Source organism: Cryptomeria japonica, chromosome 10, assembly GCF_030272615.1.
Source record: "Cryptomeria japonica chromosome 10, Sugi_1.0, whole genome shotgun sequence".
In the NCBI taxonomy this organism is placed as follows: domain Eukaryota; kingdom Viridiplantae; phylum Streptophyta; class Pinopsida; order Cupressales; family Cupressaceae; genus Cryptomeria; species Cryptomeria japonica.
In genome coordinates, this window is record NC_081414.1 from 885,913,034 (window position 1) to 885,936,419 (window position 23,386).

Genomic DNA, 23,386 nt, shown 5'->3' on the forward strand with positions numbered 1-23,386 from the left:
TGTCAGTGTAGAGTTTGTGAAGTGCCCGTCGATACACCATATGAAGCTTGAACTCAGAAATGTGTTGCCATCAATGACAACATAATGAAACCTAACAAGTAGAGTTTCAATTGCCAGCAATCTCCCCCTTTGGCATTGATGGCAACACTAATGTGAAAAATGGTCATGGTTTCAACTGTTGGTTTCATCCTGCCCTACTCCCCCTGACCTGAATATGCAAAATGTTCCAATACTCAAAAATTCTAAAAAAACTCTATAACTCCTATTATCACTGTTTTGACTTTGGGTGATTTTGTTTCATAATTGGCTAAAATTTGCAAGGTTGTGCTTGGCATTTTATGTTGCCTCTAAGTCTTTGTGTCAAAAAGGGTTTAGGGTTTTTTAATTTAACCCTTCCTGTGTTCTGAAAGCCCTTTGCATTCTATTTTTTTGTTACCTTTTTCCACTTAACCTGAAGGGTAGGTCTGTCGTAGAAGGGTCCCCTCTTTACAAATTGTCATAGGTGGGTCTTTATTAAGTCTTTTATTTAGCGCCCTTTTCCAAAGTTTTCATTTCCTTGTCGGGCTTTGTAAAGATCATGCAAGTTCCAGCTGATCCAACAGTGCGTGCGGTCTCACGAAGGAAATATGTGCAAAGTTTACCTTTTGCAAAATAGCGAAAGCCTGGCGGCCCCTGAGAGTTAAGTGAATCCTCCGATTAAAGACCGATCAATTCAAGAAGATCTAATGGCCCACGTTGTTTCACTGGGCAAAAGAGCATGTGTTTTATCCTTCGCAAAATAGCGAAAGGATAGGTGGGTCCAGCAAGTAAGTAGTTTGTGGTATTAAAGGCCGATCAACTTGGAGTTGATCCGATAGTGCACGTGGATTCCTAGCCGAAAGTAGCCCAAACTTTAAGCTTTGTGAAGTAGTGAAAAGGTAGCAGACCCAGAAAGCAAGCAGATCCCACAGTTACAAACCGATCGACTCAAGATTGATTAGGTGGTCCGTGTTCGTTCGCAAAGGAAAGATGTGTGAGACTTACCTTTCGCAAAGTAGTGAAAAGGTAGTGGGCTCGGTGAAAAGCTGACATGGAAACTAAAGAAAGTGCATCTCCTAGTTGATCTAACAGTTCATGTTGATTCACGAAGAAAAGTTGCCAAAGATTTAGAGTCCACGAAACAGCAAAAGAAATGGTGGACTCGAGCGGCTAGGTTAAAGAATGAAGTTAAAGATTGAGCATCTAGCTCAAGATCCAATGACCTACGTTGGTTCGTAGCTGAAAGAACATGGGGTTTACCTTTCATGAAGTAGCGAAATGAGGTGGTGGTTGCACGACAGATGATGTGGTAGAACGACTGGATGTCCAGCTAGGGCAAATGATGATCTGTCGATATGACATGCGGTTCCAAGTAGATCATGGATGGCCCACTTTGATTGAGTGGTGATGGTGTTGAAATCCATGGCAAAATAAAACACGTGGTTGGTAAGATGTGGACTCCAATAGAGTTCTTAGACGAATTGGTAGCTAACATGTCAAAGCTATCTACTGGAAATAAAAGGGCACATGGATTCTGTGCAGAGGGCCCACTTTGAAGGTTAGAGGATGTTAAAGGCCACGCATCTCAAATGTGATCCAATGATGAGCGTTGTTTCATAGCTTGAAGATGCAAGGTCTTTAGATTTCGAGAAGCAACAAAGACCATTAGCGGTAATGATTCCCTACGGTTAGTGAAAAGACAAGCAGCCACCGTATAGAGTAAAGGTTAAGTAGATAATAGAAGATCTGGTGGACAACGCTATTTCGCATGATAGAAATGCGTGAGGTTTAGCCTTCGCAAAGCAGCGAAAGAAAGTGGGGCCTAGTTTTAAGTAGCTTGGCTCAGGTAAGGTAAAAGACGTGTAGGTTTCTTAGGATCCGGTGACCGTCGTTGCTTCGCAATGGAAAGATGCGAGGATTTTAAGCTTCATGAAGTAGAAAAAGGTGAAACACTTAGAGAATGTTATGATCCGTTGGAGCCAATTTTTGAATTCAGCTACGAATTCAATTCTGAGTTGATTGTCGAAGCATGCGGTTTTAAATGCTTCAATTCATTTCTCTGTTGCCGTATTAAGCTTCACATCAATTGGACGTTGGCATCATTTTGAAGTGTTCTATAGAGGAGTCCATGCACAAAGCAAATTTCTTCAAACAACCAATGAGTTTCTGCATGTTGCCTGATTGTTACTACTTGAATTGGGATCATTGTATGTTCATTTACTCAAAGGTTAGTCAAAACTTTAATTAATATAACTATGATTCCAGGATGGCACCAAGAAGGGATTTCATAGGGAAGGTGAATTATCAGGATAGAAACATATGTGATGATTTATTGGAACAACTGACCATGTCCACAAATGTCCCAGCCAAAATTAAAGAATTGGTACCTAAAGCCCCCTGTCTAAGAGTTGGAGACGGTTTGTATGACAAAGGCAATTGGTTGAGAGATCCACAGATAGGGATATCAGGTCTGGGTCTTTTCAAAGTAGGATTCAGTCAGAGACATGCCCTTTCCCCAATGAATAGAATATGGGAATTCGACGTAGGAAAGCTCATAGTCCCTGGGGTTTTCATGGATGTAGATTTGTTAACTCAAATTGCACATAATTATGACCCAGTTGCTAAATGTATCAAGAATATGAATGGAAGAGCCCTAATTGAGATCAATGATGACGAGTTTAGAAAGGTGTTTAAGCTCAGTGAGGTGTCTAATTATATAGAGCCCATAAATTTTGATACCCTGGCCCAGGTTTACAACGTGCAAAGGGATCACCTTAAGAGTGGTCCTTTGAAAGAGTTTTTTTGTTAAAATAGGAGGGTTAACTGTATTAGGCCCTACTAACATGGAACCTTTCTTCTTGAATTTTTTTACTCTGAGGGCTAAAGGCATGTATTGGTCACTATGTCAGATCTTTGGGGAAGATGTTGAAACCACCATACCAACTCATTACATGCTAATGATAGCACAGATCCTAAACCCCTCTTTGGCAGTAACTTTTGACTATGCACATTTCCTCACTGATGCAATTCATGCAGGGCTGGTAGGTATAAAAAATGGTAAGGTGGATAATCCTTTTGGGTGGTACTCTCTTCTCATGCACATGTTTTTGTTCAAAGGTGCTGATTATTTTGCCAATGAAATGGACTTAGTTAAAGAGAAAGATGATGAAGAGATGCCTGTGCAATTGTGGAGCACAATTTTGTCTTGGGATAGAGAGGATGCTAGCTACCTAAAGTTTGACAGATGCTTTGCATCTAAGATTAGGATTCTCTTATGTTCAAAGAACCCTAGGATCCCCAAAGTTCTTTTAGAATTCCTTAGGCCTAATGAATTTGCTGAAGGAATCAAGATTGTGCACAATTGGGGTGATATATACTTATACCCTATCTCTATAGTTTTCAGAGTTTATGGTTTCAAAGGCACTCCATATTTATTGCCTTATCAAGTCCCATTGAAGATAGGAATTACAAAGGTCCTAAGGCAAATTGGAGGCGTGTAAGAGGTAGAGCTAACAAATAGGGGAAAAGGGACTATATTCCCAACTGTCATAATCCCCCATTAATTTGTGATCACCAAGGGTGGTTGGAAATTCTTTGATGACTTCTTTCAACCATATAGGTTGTCTACTAGAGTAACAAGGTTTGTTGACCTTGCAGATTTTTTCAATGACATGTTTAGGAGGAGAGCAGTATGTAAAGGTAGGCCACACCAACTTCATTTCCTTGAGGATCTGATTAGAAATGAATTAAGTTTGGATGAGCACGAATTGAGGAAAGAAAAGTGGGTGGCATATAAAAAGGGTCTGGATTTCATTCCCTTTGAGGAAAAGATTAAATTCTTAATTCTTTGTTTTGAAGATTTAATGCAAACTCTGAAAGAAAAGAGGGAAGCTATAATAAGAGATAATCCTGATAAGGCTAAGTTAGTTCTAGCTAAGCCTGCCTTTGCTAAGGACATCCCTCCAGGTAATTATGTAATGTAGAAGAAGTCAAAATACAGTGTGTTGATGTCAGTAACAGGTGAGCCCTCTACTTCAAGAGGGAAGAGAGAAATTAAAGATGGCATTGACATCCAAGACTCCCCTAAGAGGCAAAGGGTGGGGAAGGAAGTGAAAACAAGTGAGTCTTTGTACTCTCCATCTCAATCCCCTATCCATATAGGAGATGAACAGGCATTAGCAGAACAATTATTGCAGTTAGGGAGTCTTGGAGAGATTGCTTATACATATGAGGAAACACAAGAAGGAATGCCAAAAGAGCCCTTGAGTGCTGAGATGAACTTAACAGTAGATGAGTTCAAAGGTAAAGAGCTAGACCCTATTGTCAAGCAAGCCAGTGAGGAGTTCTTGGCTGATAGTAATTTTGTCACAATAGGGGCCTTCATGAAATTTGTTTAGAAGCAAAACATAGAGAAATTCAAGGCAAGATGTGAAAAGAGAAAGAGTGAGCAGTCTCACAAAGATGCAACTTCAGTAGAGGAGGAGGTGAAACAAGAAATGATGGCAGAATTTAAAGCCATCACTCCTGAAGCAGGAAGGGAAATGGTGTCAAAGGCTGGTGTTATAATCCTCCCTGAATGGGATGTAGCAGATGCCTTGGTACTTGAAGCAGTCAAAAAAGAAACCAAGCCTATGGAGGGAGTGACATTCAACAAAGATAATGTTGCTTTGGTCATGTGGTCCTTAAAGAGGGATGAGAGTAGAAGAAGGAAGGACACCTCAAAAACCAGTTTCCTAGGAGGTATGATAGTGAAGAGAGTCTAGGATACAGGAGTGGTAGAAGCTTCTAGCGCAACTCTAGAAACTATAAAGTTCAGTGTGGCAGTGGCTGAGAAAGAAGCAAAGGAGAGAGTTGATCTCCAAGTGAATCTAGACACAATTCTAAAGGCTTATAATGAAGCCAAAAAGGAGGTAGCCAATAGGGATAGTATTATTGCTAGACTACAAAGTCAATTGGTAGGACAACACCAAGGAGGTGAATCCTCTACTCTGATGATCGCATCTTCTCTAGCAAGACCTCCACCCACCAGTCCTATTGTTGAATTTCCCCCTTCTCCCATGACCTCCGGTTTTCAACCAGCTGAGACCATTCAACATGAATTGGAGAAGTTAAAACAGGCTGAAGCCCTATTTGCAAATAAATATGAAGAGAAGGTAAAGGCCACAATTTTGAGTTTTGCTGATACAGTAGAAGCCCCCATTGTGCATACTAATATGAAAATAATTCTGGATACTTTGAGTGAGTTGAATGAAGACAAGGCTATTTTAGAGCCAATTTTGAATAAGTGGATGCCAAGAGAAGTAGATCTAGAACTTATGTGTACATCCTATGATGAGGCAGGATCTGATGCCATTATTAAATCCACATGTAAGTTAGCAAAAGGCATGACCAAGCTAGTAGAAGGAAGAGCCAGTGTAGAGAGAAAGGCTAACTTATACAAGAAAGAATATACTGAGCATAAATTTGAATTGTTTCTTGGGGGTTTTATTAGCCCAAATTAGTTGAAGGACAAATAGGTATGGCTTGATGAGATAGGAGCTAACTTGTCTTTAAGGGTGAATGAAATCATCAAGATGACACATCTCTGTTTGTTAAGACAATTGAACAAATAGAAAAGATAAAGTCACACTACGACTTTTTGGAATTAGAGGTTAAGAAAGTGAGAAACTCTTGGAAAAGGTTAGTTAAATTGAAAAAGAAAATTGTTAGCTACTTGTGGCCTGCTAATGACATGTTCCAAGAATGGACTAAAAAGTATGCTATGCAAGAAGAGGGAGTCCCAAAATAGTTAGAAGATGCTGCAGTGGAGCAACAAACTGAAAAGGCTGCTGAGACTAAAAAGGACTTGTAACTATTTTTTGAAGGGAATTGCGGTTGTAACTAACTATTCTTAGGAATTTCTAAAGCTTGTATGCATCCATATGGTTATAAATGGATACCAGGACTTAGAAAAAAAGGATCACAAGAATTTTGTAAAGAAACTCTGCTAAAATATATCAAGGGTTTTTTTTGGTCATCTCATAAATACTTTGAGTTATGTAAGGTTTTTTTCAAAATGAATATTAATATACAAATCAAAACTTTTTAGGCCTAAATCTGTGTTGTCTTCTAGTGTGCACTCATTGATTTGTTGGTTTCATTTGAATAGTCTAGGGTTATTTGATTGAACATGGATTGTAAGGCAGTCATATGTATATGTTTCTATCTTTTCTCTTCAAGGGAGAGGAATTAAATATGCATGAAATATCTCTATCAGTAAATCAATTGTTTGCTTATTTTGAATTTGATGAGTGGTTTTAGTTTTAAGAGGATAAAACTCATGTATATGTCAGGCATGTATGGGGTTAATTAAGGCCGAGGTGGTGAAATGTATGGGAATGTTCAGTTTTGGAATTCTAATTTGATTTGGGTGACTATGTAGCCCAGATAAGGCACTGGAATTAGTTGTGGAATTCTTTCTATCTTTCTTGAGGATCAATACTGAAAATGAACACAAGTTTTTCTTTTAACGTTTCAGTTCCATTGAGATGATGAAATCCTTGGGTTTTTAGCATTGGTTTACTGTGGATCTCAATCTTAAAGTGTGAAAATATTCATAGAATATATACCCACCTGAACTATGGACAAATTCAAAGTGTAGAAGGTTTTGAAACCTTATTATATGTTATTCTAGAGTTATATTTTCTTGATGTCCTCTTCATATGCAAACATAATTATTTAATTTCTTACAGGAAGGATAGAAGGGAATTAGGATTTGAGACTAACAACTCCCTCTAATATATGCAACCCTTGCAATCATTTTTCACATGTATACTACTCCCCCTTTGACATCAATGTCCAAAAATTGTAAAAGGAATGTCAAAGAATGATAACTATACACAGAATACCTCCAAAAATGTCTTACCAGAGCTTGACCAATTTCAAGATTTCCAAGTAAGCTTTCTCTAATAACTCCACATAAGTATCCGAGCTGGTTTTGAATGTGCCAGAGATAGATACAAGTCCACTTAGTGAATATGCAAGTGATTCTTTCTCATTAACCTCTGCCAGTGTGGGCTTACCAAGCATATCCATGCATTCCCTTTTATGTACATCAAGTGAATCCAATCTTGGACTCACCAAACCTCTGAGAATTCTTGCTCTTCGAATGATCTTATCTCTTTCTTTTTCAAGAGAAAAAATTTGATTCTCCAAAGTCAAAATTTGTCCATCAATAGATGTTGTCAGTGAAACTAGTCCATCAAAAGAGTTACCAATACTAGAAATACTTTCCTGTACCTCTTTTATCTTTTCATCCACTTTTGTTGTAAGAATCTCTATATTGCAACATACTGTGAATATATTAGTACCTTCTTTCAAAGAATTTTCTATCAAAATTAACTTCTCCTCAATCTTTTTCTTCTGTCTGTCAATGATCTGATAAAAAATGGCTCTCTTAGCCAAAGTGAATTTTTCAAGTTCTATCCGGTTAGAGATCTGTTGTAATGATTTAAAATATTTAGAGATATGTTATGTTATTATCTTAAGCTTTCTAGAAAGGCTTGCTTCATTCTCAATCTTACATTTTGGGACCAATCTATGCAAAATAGTTATGGATTGATCTATAATCCCTTTTTCTGTGGTTCCCTCCTTCATCGGTTTCTAAGCAACCATCATCATCAATTTTGTGGGACTCATCTCTGTGATGTTTTTCTTTTCCACTAGAGAAGTTTCAATTGTCAATAATGATATGCCAACAACTAGTTCCCTACCGGATTCCCCTATTTTCTCTAGTGATTTATCCTTTATTACCTCCTCACTTGCACCGGTGGCTTCGTCACTTGGTGCAGTCTGTGCAACTATTGATTCCTCTCTAGGAATAGTATCATCAACCTATACAATAGTATCTGGAGGACAAGTGTCCTCAAAGTTAGTATCCTGTATAATGTTCTCATCATTAATCCGTGTCTCTATATTTTTTTGTGCATTTGAGTTAACCGGTGGCTCAATTTCTACTATTTTGATATTCTTCAAAACTGAGGGTGGAGTACCCATAATTCCTTTTCCTTTCCCTTCAACTAGTGTATCTGTACTGTCTTTTTTGTCTCTCGTGAAGTGAAGAATCCTCTATGCTCTCCCAAAAAATTTATCCAATCCTTATGTGTTTCCTTTACTATCTCATTCATCCTTCCTAACATCAGGCTAGTTATTCTATGTTTGTTGTTAAAAACCTTCCTATCTGCAGCCTCCATTATCTTCTCCATTTCATCTGCAGTTATAGCAACACATATAGCTAAAATTTCTTGCATGTTAATGTGTTTGTCTTCTAGCATTGCTAATAACCTTATACAATCTAACATGTTGTATAGCTCTATCAATATTTGATTTTTTATTTCAATTAATACTTTCTTATAGATGTCTAAATGTAGAAGAATTTCTTCCTCTATCTCTCATTGTTCATCATCTTCAAATGTATCATAATAAGGCTTAACATTATTCAGCATCCCATCATTAGTTATTTCATCTAGAATTTCATAACAAGTCTTAGGTGAAATAATTGTTACATTACCAGTCCGTAGTGCCAAATCATTGTCACTCTTCTTCCTCCTTCTAGTAGTACTAGATGCAATTGATGGCGTAGCTTTGGGTGCCTGCTTTTATGTTGGTAATTTGATGGTAACCTTACTAACCAGTTGTTTCTTTGGTTCAACTTTAGATTCTTTCAGTTTCTTCCTCACAACCCTTTTGAAAGCTAATGGTGTCTCATCATTAGTCTCAGAATCTGTAGCCACAGGTTCAATTTGAACTACCAGATCCTTCCTCTTTCTCCCTTTCTTCAGGACAACATCAATGAGTGCCTTAATATCTTTAGAAACTTTCTATACAAACTTGCTTGCCTTTCCTTCTTGTTTTTCCCTCTTCTTCTGGTTGAACTTAGTTTAAACCTCAAAAGTCTTTTGTTGTGATGCTCCACAAGGTTATTTTTTTTTTCATCTATTTCTGCATCAAGTAGAATTTTTGCATATGCATCCACCTCATATCCCATTTCCTCTATCCCAACCTTTTGGAGCTTGACTACCTCCATGAGAGTCACATCCTTCTTAACCATGAAACAAATGTCGGTAGAGTATTTCTCTATTATTTTCTCAGGTATCCTTATTCTAGACCTCATAGATTTCTGAAAATCCTTGAAGTAACCTCATACCTTATCATCTCTAAGACTTCCCAATGCAGAAATTGATTGCTTAAGTTGTCTTCCTACTAGGATGTCAAAAGCCCATTGCTTCCTTCCAGAATGGGGGGTATCATTCAAAAAGTATAACATTAAGCACACTAACAGATTTCCATACTAGAAGGTGCCCTTCTTCTCACCTTTAATCTTCCCTAAATTGTTCAATAACTTCTCAAGCATCCAGTCACAAAGATCTAACTTGATATTTTCTCTCATCATCCTATATGCGACCAAAATACATGAACTGAAAAACTGAATTTAGCCGGTTAGACTGAGTTACCTTGTAGCCTATGATCATGCTACCAAATTTGATGTCAGTGTTGGTGATAGTGCTCACCCTCATCGATCTCTTGTCTAATGCAGTACCGGTGATCTTTCTTATGAAGTCATTTGATACTTTCTTATTCAAATGTTTCCCTATTGACGGTAAACTAGTAATTTCCCGAATAGCTTCCTTAGTGATTTTGTAGGGTCGGTCAAGCCATATGAATTCTCCATATACTCTTCCCAGTCTATATCTAACAATATCATCCTCGAATTCTGGAATATCCAGAATATTAGTGAACCCTAGATCTTTGATGTGTTTATATTTTGGTTTGATTTTACCAAATTCTCCCATAAGTTTATTCATATACATCCCTTTGATCTCTGAAGTGCCTAATTCCTCTATATGAAAATGAATATAGACCCTAACATCTTCTACATATATTACTCCCTCCACGACATGAGAAAATGCTCCAACCGAATCTTCCTTGGTAGCCACATGTGGATACTATTTGAAAATTAGCCTGGGGCGGTCCTTAATTTCTACTATAGCTGGATTTGCAATGAAAATAGGAGTAGAAGGTGATCCTAATTCTATGATTCAAGAAAAATACATTTAGAACACTGCCGATGAAAACCTCTAAATAAATCCTTCCAGATGCCAGTGTGATCATTCAAGATGAAATCTAATCACCTCTGAATAGATTATGATTGCATTGTCTCTCTGAATGACTCTGAAATCATTCTAAATGATGGGTGAATAATAATGAAGTATAATCGACCTTTTCTTCATCAAGAAAACCCTAATTTTCTGTTGACATAAATGACTACCAATGAATGATATTGGATCTTACTCTGAATATATCAATGTCAGATAATCCTTTCCAATATCTGGAACATCTTCCAGAATCTCCTCCAGGGGCATATGCATCATCTTTCATGAAATTTTCCTACCCCTAAGGCATCTGCCTTAGTTACCGAATGAGCTCACTACAGGCACAGGAGTACCCTCTTATGTTAGATAGGTAACTGAGACATTCCCATCTAATGATTGCTCTTCTGTCTTTCTAACCCATCTCTGAGTATGATCTTGTTGGATTTCACTAACCTTCTCTTTGCCTTTATCATTTTATCCTCCATTTCCAATCGATGGGATTTTGCTTCTACACAACTTAGCAATATGACCAACTTCATTGCATGCATAACATGTAACATTGTTCTTTTGAATTGCCTTGCTAAAATCGGTGAAATTGCTTTACCTGCACTGATTAGCCATATGTCCAAATTTTCCACAAGCATAGTATTTTATATTCATTCTACAATCTTTTGTCTTATGACCAATTTTATTGCGTTTAGAACATTTACCGGGAGCAAAATCAGGGTTCTTATTTGCTCTGTTTCTACACTGCCTAGCCATGTGACCAAATCTATTACAAACAAAACATCTACAATTGAATTTATAAGCATTGAATTGCCTTAACAGTGCCATATGGTTTTGATCTTCATTAGCAGTACCAGAACTCTGTCCTTGCTCAAATCCAAGTCCACTGGAATCTCCAATCTACCTCTATCTCTTTAGTAAATTATTAAGTTGTGCTAAGCTGATCTTGAATTTTTCTTTGTACTCACTTACAACAGTTAAATCATCTCTTAGTATTGTCATTTGTCTCTCAAGCTCTTTCTCATTGTTCAAGGATTGTACCAAATTAGACCTTAATATCTCATTTTCATGAGTCAACCTACCACATTCTTCAAATTTTTATCTTCAGGGATACAACAAGATTTTCTTCATTTTTCTTTCTATTCTCAATATCCTTGGACAACCTCATAGTCATAGTTTTAATTTCATTATTTGTAACCATGTTCTCTTGACTCAATTTCTAACATTGTTCCTTAAGTGCATCTTCATCATCCTGATTTTGCAGAAGTTCCTTCCTCCTAGATTGAACCGATGAAAGTCTTTCTTGCAGGACAAGAATAAATTCTTTAGCAGAATTCAACTCATCTTGTAGCTTTAAGTTCTTCAATCTTTTAGCATCATAATCTTCAAGTGTCATCTCAAGCTACTTCTCCAAAGCCATATTTAATGATTCCAGTTTCAGGATCTTCCTCAAGTTGTTAAACTTCCTTCAAGGAACAAGGCTCTGATACCAATTGTTGGAAACCAATAACACTAAGAGGGGGGGGGGGTGGGTGAATTAGTGTTATACCGAAATAAAAGATTTTAGCCTTAGAAAAACATACATACACCAACTGGTATACCAATACAAATAGAATTGAAAGAAGTAATGTAACCAATAAGCCAAACACATAAATGAGAACCATAACACACAACTTTATACGTGGAAAACCTCAAAGAGGAAAGCCCACGGTGGGATTTGTGACCCACAATATCAATTCATTGTCCATATGAAGAGATATTATGATAGATGATGGGCCTGCACTTGCAGGAAGGCTTACAGCCTAGAGCACACTACTCATCACAAAAGGAGCCTCACTAACTACATAAAAGTCCAGACAACAATCTAGAGAATAGAGAATTGCTTAGTATATCATCTCCTATGCCAGAATACAATTCTAATTTAAGCTCTATCTGTTTCGGTTAAAACCCTAAACCTTAGTACCAAAATAACCCTTACAATGAATTGCTCACATAGTTAGTCTTTCAAATATATTTCGTATTACATTACATCTATAACATTCTCCATCCATCCATATCAAAAGTGAGCTAAACAATCTCCCCTATATACCCTATACAAATTTGTGCCTTATGTCGGCTTACAAGGATATATAAAATATCATATTACATGTCAGTCTTATAACATAAATGAATAAGCATTAAAACAAGTTTCCGATGCTAGATCCAAGATGTGTCAGCCTCCAATACTGATATCCTTTACCATACCATGTCAGCTTGCATTATCGGTGACCAAAGAAATCTTCTATCCTACCAGTATCGGTGTAGAGTTTGTGAAGTGCCTATCGATACACCATATGAAGCCTGAACCCAAAAACATGTTGCCATCAATGACAACATAGTGAAACCTAACTAGTAGAGTGTCAGTTTCCAACACTATGCATTCCTATATGACAACACCAAATATATTGTAAAGACTTCAACAACAAAAAAGATTCATAAAGTTATAACATTATAATTTAGCATTGCAATTTTAGATCTAGCTTCTACCCTTTCAAGGAATGATTTCCATTTTAATTTCAATTCAATTATAAGGTTAAATTAAACCTGTGGTTTGACCTAGGCAAACCCCTATTAACCCAACATCAATTTTCTCTTTACTATGTATAGGTGACAAATTTTAGAGGCAACAAGAATAAACTCAGAATGAGAAGATAAAGACATATAGAACTAGCTTTTGTAGAGGTAAAAAAGTAACAACAAGGTCACTTGTACACTATTGTGCAATAGTTTTTTGATGTAATTTTACGTAAACACTCAAAACAACATCTTGATCTTGAAAACATATTTGTTGTCCATATCTGACTCTCCTGGATAGTGGCACCCAAGAATCATTGTCCTACACTTTCAAGTCTACATTTCAAACACAATTTTTTGTATACTTCCCATTTCTATTAAAATATAATTTATGGAACATACAACAAGTTAAAGATGAAAAAGTTTGGACCTTGCAAGGTACTTCAAAAAATTGATTATGGCAACACTTATGAGATATAGATATTAGAAGACTTTGACATATCACCAATCTTCAACATTGTAGACCTCTACCAATTTCATGGAGCATAGAGCAATGAGGAAAACATAGAAGCATCACTTTAGGACCAAATAGCACAACTACAACCGTAGAAGATAGAGTAGATTATGGATAATTAGAAGAAGTGCAACACCCAAAACATGAATTATAAGGAATACTTGGCCAAGTGGAAGGGTGGGCCTCTACAAGATGTAAAATGTATCTCCAAAACCAAATTGGAATGAATGGGAACATACTCAAAGTTAGCAATGTGTGAGGCACACTTCTTAAATAACCCTGGGGGCCTCATGTAGGAGCATCTTGAAGAACCTAATTATATCATACCACATTAGACTAATTTTCTCTTTATAATGAAATTGAGGTAGCATGATAAGGCTACTACAACATACCAAGAAGGTAGTAGTTGGGGACTTGTGAATCAAAATATCCCTTTGGCAAAAGCTCACCCTATCAAGCAGTCTAGGATTGGACCTAAAGGAAGTAACATGCATAAATTTTTCAAACTTTGTAGAGATTTCACAATACATTAGATGATAGATATAAGGTAAGGAAACCTTCAAATGGATCTGCACCGATCCACTTTGAATTTTATATATTCTTGAACCTTATGGAGCTAACCTACATGTTTCACTAGAGATAGGACTTGGGACCTAATTGAGGTCAATGTAGGTTACTCCTAGTTCTTGGAGCTAGTATTTGACCACCTTCTGTTGGCATATAATGAACCAACATGTTGATATAATGATAATGTATGTTTTCATTGATGTTAATAAGTGCAAGTGAACTGGTATGCAGATTGGAAGAAGTTGGTGAATCGGTGTCGGGATTTCACTGAGTGTGACTACTAGTTGGTAGTCTCATCTCTAGGGTTTCCGGTTTGGAAATATCGCTTCTGTGATACAAATGATGATATTATGTGATGAGTTAGCTAAGAGATGAAGATGAGATTGTGATGCCATGTCAGCTTTGTGCACATGAAGAATTTCCTTTAGGATCTTGCATGTGAAGATCGACTGCATTAAATGTCTACCTCAGGAATGAACATTCTTCTTAGTGGTATGATAAGAAAGCGTGATGAGTTACTGATTTCTATGTGCAATGAAGAATGGATGATACAGATTGTCTTGTGATCTATTTAAAATTGTATTGCTCTATGCAAAGTGTTTGGATGGTCAGGATTGGACCACTTGTATTGTAAACCTAAAATGCTTAGGGTTTAGGGTTTATGCTACCGACCTAATTTTTATCTATAAGGTTGATGATGTTTGTTATTGTAAGTTATTGGAAAATGTTGTGTGTGTATCCGAGTGATGAGATACTTGCCAGACCAGTAAGAGAAAACTGCAGAGTGTGATTGCAGAGTAGAGGAACTGAAAAGGATCTGCCTTAGCATATAGTGTTGTTATCAGATCAAATCTTTACCTGTTGTCTTCTAACCATTTCAACAGAAGGAAAATCCCTTTGTCGGGTAGCTTTAATAGGCTTATTGTAAATCCTCTAACTAGGTGACTAAAGTTCATTGAGTTCTCTAAATCCTCTAGTAAGGTAACCTTTAACAGGGTTTCAACCTTTAACAGGGTATATAGTCATCCCTTAACTGGGTGATCTTTAACAGGATCGGTTCCTAGAAAAACCTTATTGTAAACTCTTTAACTAGACTAGGATCCTAACAGAGTGAGCTTCAAAAGAGTTCAAAAACAACCTTGTGGGTATTCATCCCCACCATGGTTTTTCCCATTTGGGTTTCCACGTGAAAAATTTGTCATGAGTTGTTCATTTTTCATGTGATGATTACGTATTCTTTGTTTAAGTGATATGCATGCAAAGCTAATGTTTATGGTGTTTTTGACACACCACATGCATATGTTTATGGGTGAAGTAGTTATCAAGTATTAAATATATTTGAAGTGTTCAGACTTGCTGGTCTATACTGTCTAAAGTCTTACTGTGTTTAACCAGTATTTCCATGGTTAAGTTCAGTGATGAAGACAACCTGTTAGTGTTGTTTTAGCTTGATAAGTTGTTGAAAAGTTTTTGTTTGTACTGATTCACCCCCCCCTCTCAGTATTGTTTAGGGTATTTGTTGTTCATCATTATTCATCAATTGGTATTAGAGCTACTCCAGGTCCTCGGTGATATAAGCTTAACCGCTTGATGTAAAATATCTTGCCTTAATGATGAAGAGGGAATGTCCTAAGTTCAATAGAGATAAATTCAAAATATGGAAGGAAAGAATGAAAATCTATACCAAGAATTTGGGTGCTCAACACTGGAGCTATGTTGAGAATGTCTATGTAATTCCCACTAGCACTTTAACCCATGATCAGAAAAGAGAGATTCAAGAAAATGGGCAAGTCATGGAAGCCCTTATTAGCAGTTTGTCTAGTATTAAGTTAATTGATGTACAAGATAAGGACACTCCTAAAGATGTATGGGATGTTCCTCAATATTTGATTCCCCTTCAAACTTCTTATAATAAAAGAATAACTCTATGTGTGAGAGAGAAGACAAGGAGAAGGAAACTTTCAGAACAACATATGACAAGGTTTGATTAACCTTCTACACTTTGAACTTTTCCAAAGTTCAGGTGGGTATACCCTTTTGTGAACTGAGTTCACACTTTTAAAAGACAAATCCATAGTAAACTAGTCTGAAAACCAGTGGATCTTATCACCTTAAAACCAACTAAAACAAATAAATAAAACTTGTACTCATGTTCATTATTGACCTACAAGATGTGTAAAAAGACAACCACAATAGATACCAGTGCCTTATCTAGGCCACAGAGTCATCTAAGTTTAGATAATACTCCCACAATCAAATATCTCCACACATCCTATTAGCTTGGCTTCTACAAATCCCCACATATGCCTGACATATGTAAGAATTTCACTCATACCAAACCAAACTGCATTTGTCAAATTCAAAGTATCCCACAAAGAATTTACTGATAGAAATGATTCCCACGTATTTAATTCCCCTCCTGAAGAGAAAAGTTAAGAAGCACAACTACTTAAAGTTGCCTTACAACCCATATTCAAAAGGAATAACCCTAGATTACTCAGAATGAAATAGTAAATATTTGCAAAACATACTTGAAGACAACAAAAAGTTTAAGCTCAAAACCGATGGTCTGTGTATTGATATTATTTCAGAAAGTATTACAAAACATTTGAATATTCTCCATGAAGACTTTAGAAAAAAGCTCAGATAAATTTCTGTAGCGTTTTCTTACAATTCCTTGCGATCCCCTTTTTACTAGTCCTAGTATCCATTTATAATAACATGGATGCATACAAATCTTCGGACTTTCCTAAGAGAGTTTGTTACAATCATTACTTCTCTTAAGAAGTAGTTACAAAAGCTTTTCCAAATGTGGTTACAAGTCTTTTTCAACATCCATGGCTTCTTCTACTTGTTGTTCTATTGCAACAACTTCTAACTGCTCTACATCTAGTACTGCATATTTTCTTGTCCATTCCTGGTACACATCATCTGCAGACCATGAGAAGTTAATCAATTTTCCTTTTGTCTTGGCTAATCTTTTCCAAGAGTTCCCCATTTTGTTGACCTCTAAATTCAGAAAACCATAATGAGATTTGATTTTCGCAATCTCCTCAATTGTTTTGATAAATATGGAGGCATCCTCTAAATTAATAATTCCTTTTATTCTTAATGATAATTTAGCTTCTAATTCCTTAAGCCATATTTGTTTGTCCTTTAATTGAGTTGGACTGGCAAAACCCCCTGGGAGTAATTCAAAAACTTGATCAATGTACTCTTTCTTGTACAATTTGATCTTTCTATCTACATTATCTACTCCTTCTGCTAACTTTACTAAATCCTTTGTCATATCATTGGTAGATTTAATAATGGGGTCAGCCCATGGCTCATCATAGGATACACAAATAAGTTCTATATCCTTCTCTCTGGGTTTCCACTTGTCAAAAATAGGCATTAGAGCAGCCTTGTCTCCATTTAGCTCATTCCACATTTCTAAAATCTTACTTATGTTACTGTACATTAGTGAGGACCCTATGGTGTCAACAAAACTCAAAATTGTAACCCTTACTCTCTCTTCATATTTCTTTGCATACAGGGCCTGAGCCTGTTTTAGCTTCTCCAATTCATGGGAAGTGATCTCAATAAATTGGGAACTAGAAGGTGTTGGAGATGGTGGGAATTCAATAATGGGGCTGGTAGGTGGAGGCCTTGCAGGAGAAGAGGAGATCATCAATGTTGAGGACTCACCTTGATGGTATTGTCCTGCCAACTAGCTTTGTAGCTTGGCAATGATGCTATCTTTACCCCTTACCTCTTCCTTGGCACTACTATAAGATTTTAAAACTATCTCCAACTTAGCTTAGAGATCTACTTTTTCCTTTGCTTCTTTCTCTGCCACTGCAACACAGAATTTTGTAGTCTCTAGGACTATGATTGTAGCTTCTACCACTCCAGTGCTTTGTACTCTTTTCACTATCATACCTCCAAGGTAACTTGACCCTGGGGTGTCCTTATTCTTTCTATTTTCATCTCTCTTCAGAGACCACATGACCAGAGCAACATTATCCTTGCTTAAAGTGACTCCCTCCATAGGTTTAGTCTCCTTCCATACTTCTTCTAAAACCAAGGCATTTGCTATGTCCCATTCAGGGAGAATGAGTACACCAGCCTTTGCTACCATGTCTCTTCCTTGCTCGGGAGTGATGGTCTTGAACTCAGTGACCATTTCTTGCTTTATTTATTCCTCCACCATAGCTGGATCCTTGTGGGGTTGCTCACCTTTCCTCTTCTCACACCTAGCATTAAATTGATCAATATTCTGCTTCTACATGAATTGCATGAAAGCTCCTGATGTGACAAACTTATTATTAGCCAAGAAATCCTCACTAGCTTGTTTGATCTCAGGATCCAACTCCTGGCCTTTGAACTCATTAGTGGTTATGTTCATCTCAGCATTAAGGGGCTCTTCTGGCATTCCCTCTTCCACTTCATCATAGGTGTAGGCTATCTATCCAAGACTGCCTAATTGTAATAGTTTCTCAGTTGTTGCATGTTCATCTCCTATATGAATAGGGGATTGAGATGGGGAATACAAGGGTTCATTAGATTATGCTTCCTTTCCCATTCTTTGCCTCTTTGGGCTCTCCTGAATGTTAATGACATCCTGTATCTTCCTCTTCCCTTTTGAGGTAGAAGGCTCCCCTATTGTTGGCACCAACACACTATAGTTGGACTTCTTATGTAGCATGTAATCACTTGGAGGGATTTCTTTGGCAGATGTAGACCTAGTTAAAACTAGTCTTGCTTTCTCAGGGTTATTCTTAATCACACCTCCCTCTTCTCTTTCAATGTCTACTTTACATCTTCAAAAGAAAGAATTAAGAATTTTACCTTTTCTTCAAAGGGGTGGAAACTAGACAAAGGGTCATAGCTGGTGTCAAATTGGTGCACAAAATTGAGGGCCTTCTTGTAGGCTACCCACTTTTCTTTCCTTAGCTCTTGCTCATCCAAATCAAACTCATTCTTGATGAGGTCTTCAGGGACCTGGAATTGGTGAGGTCTACCTCTGCATATTGCCCTCTTTTTGAACATGCCATTGAAGAAATCTTCAGGGTTAGCACACCTTGATACTATAGTTGATAAATGGTATGGTTGAAGGAAATCTTCAAAGCACTTCCAGCCCCCTTTAGTTATTACAAACTGATGAGCTATGGTTATTGTAGGGAAAATGGTCCCTTTACCTCTACCTATTAGCTCTGCCTCTTGCACACTACCAATTTGCCTGAGAACTTCTGCAATTCCCACTTTGAGAGGGACCTGATATGGCAACAAAAATGGAGTGCCTCTGAAACCATACACTCTGAAAACTGTGGAGACAAGGTATAAGTACATATCACCGCAATTGTGGACAATTTTAATATTCAGCAAACTCTTTTGGCCTAATGAATTCCAAAAGAACGTTAGGGACTCTTGGATTTTCTGAGCATAAAAGAGTCCTGATCTTGGATGCAAAGCACTTATCAAATCTCAAGTACCTAGCATCTTCTCTATCCCATGAAAGCACTGTGCTTCACAATTAAACTGGCATCTTCTCTCCATCCTTTTCTTTCACAAGATCCATTCCATTTGCAAAATAGTCACCACCCTTGAATAAAAATAAGTGCATGAGGAGGGAGTACCATCCAAAAGGCCTATCCACTTTTTGATTCTTTATCCCTATCAAACCTTTATGGATGGCATCAGTAACATAGGAGGCATAATCAAAGGTCACTGCCAGAGAAGGATTCAAAATTTGAGCAATCATTAACATGTAATGAGTTGGCATGTTTGCTTCAGCATCCTCTCCTAACATTTGGCAGAGTGACCAGTATAATCCCTTGGCTCTAAGGATGAATAGATTTAAGGAGAAAGGCTCCATAGTATTGGGTCCTACAACTATTAATCCACCTATCTTCACAAAGAATTCTTTAAGAGGCCCATTCCTAAGGTGATTCCTCTATGCATTGTAAACCTGAGCTAGTGATTTAAATTTGATGGGTTCTAAAAAATTGGAAAATTCACTAAGCCCAAAAGCATTTTTGAACTCCTCATTATTTATTTCAATGAGGGTTTTTTCATTTATATCCCTAACACTCCTTGTAATTGCGTCATAGTTGTGTGCAATCTGAGTTAGGAGATCCACATCCATGAATACTCCAGGGACTACCAATTTGCCTACATCCAACTCCCAAATACCGTTCATTGGGGCTGCGGAGTGTCTCATACCAAACCCGACCTTGAATATACCCAACCTAGACAACCCAATCTGTGGGTCTCTTTTCCAATTGCCTTTGTCATACAATCCTTCTCCTATTTTTAGGCAAGGAGCTCTTGGCACTAACTCTTTTACCTTAGCTACCACATTAGTTGACATGGTCAACTATTTTAGGAAATCATCACATATTGCCCTCTCTTGGTAATTAACCTTTCCTGAGAACTCCCTTTTAGGTGCCATCTTGAAATTACTATGCAAGCAACTTAATTACTAACCATAATAGTTTTGTAATAGATCAAAACCCCAATTTAAACAGACTATCAAGTAATTGCTAAGCAAGAGTACAAGAGAACCTATTCTTGGCTTGAAGAATTCTGCTCTGCACCCGCTTCTCTACAACAGCTCTTCAAAATGATGCCTTCATTCAATTGATGTGAGATCATATACGGTAGTCAGGCTCTTAACTGCGACATTGATACCACATGCTTCATTCGTCCCTTTAGAATTGAATTCATAGAAGAATTCAAAAATTTCGCTCCAACGGGTCATAACAAACCTGTGTATTTTCTTTTCTGCTCTTTCACCATTTCACAGGGCATAACATCCGTGCACTTTAACCTAGCGAAACTATGTCAGCCATCTGATCAGATGAGACTTGATCGGTCTTTACACCATCTTAACCTCTTTTCCTTAGCATCGGGCCCTACCTCCTTTTCGCCACTTCGCAAGTTTTAACCCTTGAGCATTTTTCTTTCGTGAAGCTACACCAAGCGTTAGATGGAACTCTAACCACCTGGCCTTTAACTCTGACTGGGACCGTCAACCTTTTTCACTAACCGTGCCTTATCTTGATAGCTAACAATTTTTGCTATTTTGCAGGGGTTAATCTGCTTCCATCTTTGGTCCATGAAATAATGAGAAGCATTGGATCAATCTTGAGATGAACACCTTTTAAGTGGGACCTTTATCTAGGTATTACATACCCCACTTGTTCATCGATTAACAAATGCCACATTGCATTTGGCAATTAGCCCTAGAAGCCCCTTCGGGTTCAGTTCTGAGTCAACCACGTGTCTTACTTCACTATTCCCACATAACCATCGGTTACACCTTGGTGGGCCCTCAATCACCTTTTAAAACCACGTGTCATTCGACACATCACCATTGAGCTCTTACAAAATGCAACAACTGTCATGCCACGTCATGCCTTTATGTGACTTGTGTCTGTCTTTCACAACTTCGTGAACATTAATCTCTGATTGGTTTGCAGCCACAAAGTCACGGAAACCGTTGGATCAAAACAAAGTTGAATGGTCTTTACCTTTATGCCTTACCTGTCATGTGGGTCCACTGGCTCTTTCGCCATATCGCAGGCTTTAAAGTACTAGCATCTTACCTTCGTGAATTCATGCAAACCATCAGGTCTCAAGAACTTGCATGATGCTCAACAGCTTACTTAAAACTGGTAGACGTGGGTCTTCTGACTCAGCTTTATCCACCTGGCATTTGGTCATTCCTGAACTGATGTGTCAACTTTTTACTTGCTATTTTCAGCCAGCTGGACTGCTTGCTTGGAATGCCATGTCATTTCGCCATTTCACGAAAGCTATCTTTTGAGCACCTTCCTCATGCGAAACTACACTAGTCGTTAGATCTCAGGGACCTATGTGTCTGTTATGCCTTTTAGGAACCTCTTTTGCTTGGGCCCAAAAACCTTTCGCTATTTCACAAAGAATAAACTATGAGCATCTCTCAGCCGTGAAACAACGAGAGCTGTCAATTTCTTTTAAACTTGATCACCTTTTAGCCATAGAAAAGTCTTCACCACTGGGTCTCACCAAACCTTTTCGCCATTTTGTGAAAGGTAACTTACTTGCTTATTTTGGCTGTGAATGAATGCAAGTCATTAGATTCAAAGCGAGATGGAGTCTCATTAAGGTGGATTCTAGTGTACTCAGTCAGGCGCACTTATGCCTTTTGCTATTTCAGAAAGGCTAACACACTAGCAACTCTGCCCAATGAAACAGTGAAAGTCGTAGATCTATCTGAGAGTTGCACGATACTTACTGGGCTCAACAAATGTTAGGAAAAAGCATTAGGCGTAAAATTTTAGAATTATTTAACGACTGCCTAGGCAAGTAACAAGGGGGGGACACTTTACACGACTTAAAGACACATTACTTAAGTGAATAAAGTAATGCAGAAATAGAAGCCAGAGGGTTTTTTATCAGACATTTGAATGATTAAAAACTAAACCCTTAACCCTTAAAGACCTAGAATAGATTTGAAACAACTAATAGCATACCTAACCCAAAAAATTCAAAACCTAGCCAATCATGGGAAAAGAAAATCCATTTCTTAAATAGTGATAACATGGGACACATTGGAAACTATTTATGGTGGTGATGAGCATGTAAAGCAAGCTAAGGAAGAGAGCCTTAGAGGAAAATTTGAATACATGAGGATGGTTGAAGGTGAGACCATTCAATAATATGGCATAAGAAGCAAGACTGTTATTGGAGATATCAAGAGCATTGGTAGAAAAATTGATGATGCCACCATTGTCAGTAAAGTCTTGAGATCATTGTTACTGGTCTATGCAATCAGAGTTGATGCTATTCAAGAACTAACGTCTATTGACAAAACCAAGGTATCCTTATACTCTATCCTTGCAAAGTTTACTGCATATGAGTTGAATAGCTATGATGGCAGTGTTCAGAAGACTAAGTCAGCTTTTAGAGCATCTATTGCACCAACCAGAAAAGGAAAAGAAGCAAGTACTAGTTATGAATCCATGCAAAGTAGAGGTATGGATGATGAAGAGATTTTGATGGAGTTTGAAGCTCTTCTTGCCAAGAGACTTCCAAAAGGTACTGGAAAATACAGAGGTAAGCTTCCTTTAAAATGTTTTTCCTGCAATAAGATAGGACATATAGCTGTTAACTGTCCTAACAATGAGAATAAGGATAAACCAGAGAGGCTTAGAAAGTATAAAGGAGGAGATAGAAGAAATTGTCCTGTTGCAGTGGATGAAGGCATTATTGATGAAGAATCTGAGGATGAGAATGAGGATATAGTGTTTGTAGCTATAAAGGAAGAAGTGTCTAACAAGAAAGCACTTGTCTCTCACATTGACAACTCTAATGAGTGGATAATTGATAGTGGTTGTTCTCACCACATGACTGGTGATCGGAAAAAGTTTTTGTATCTAGAATAATATGATGGAGGTGTTGTCAGATTCGGCAATGATGCACTAGGCTTGGTAAAAGGAAAAGGATCGATCTCACTGAATGGAAGGAGCAGTGTGGATGATGTCTACTAGGTAGAAGGTCTTAAGTATAACCTGTTGAGTGTTGCTTAGCTAAATGATAAAGGACTTGTTCTGGAGTTCAAAGGTCGATTTTG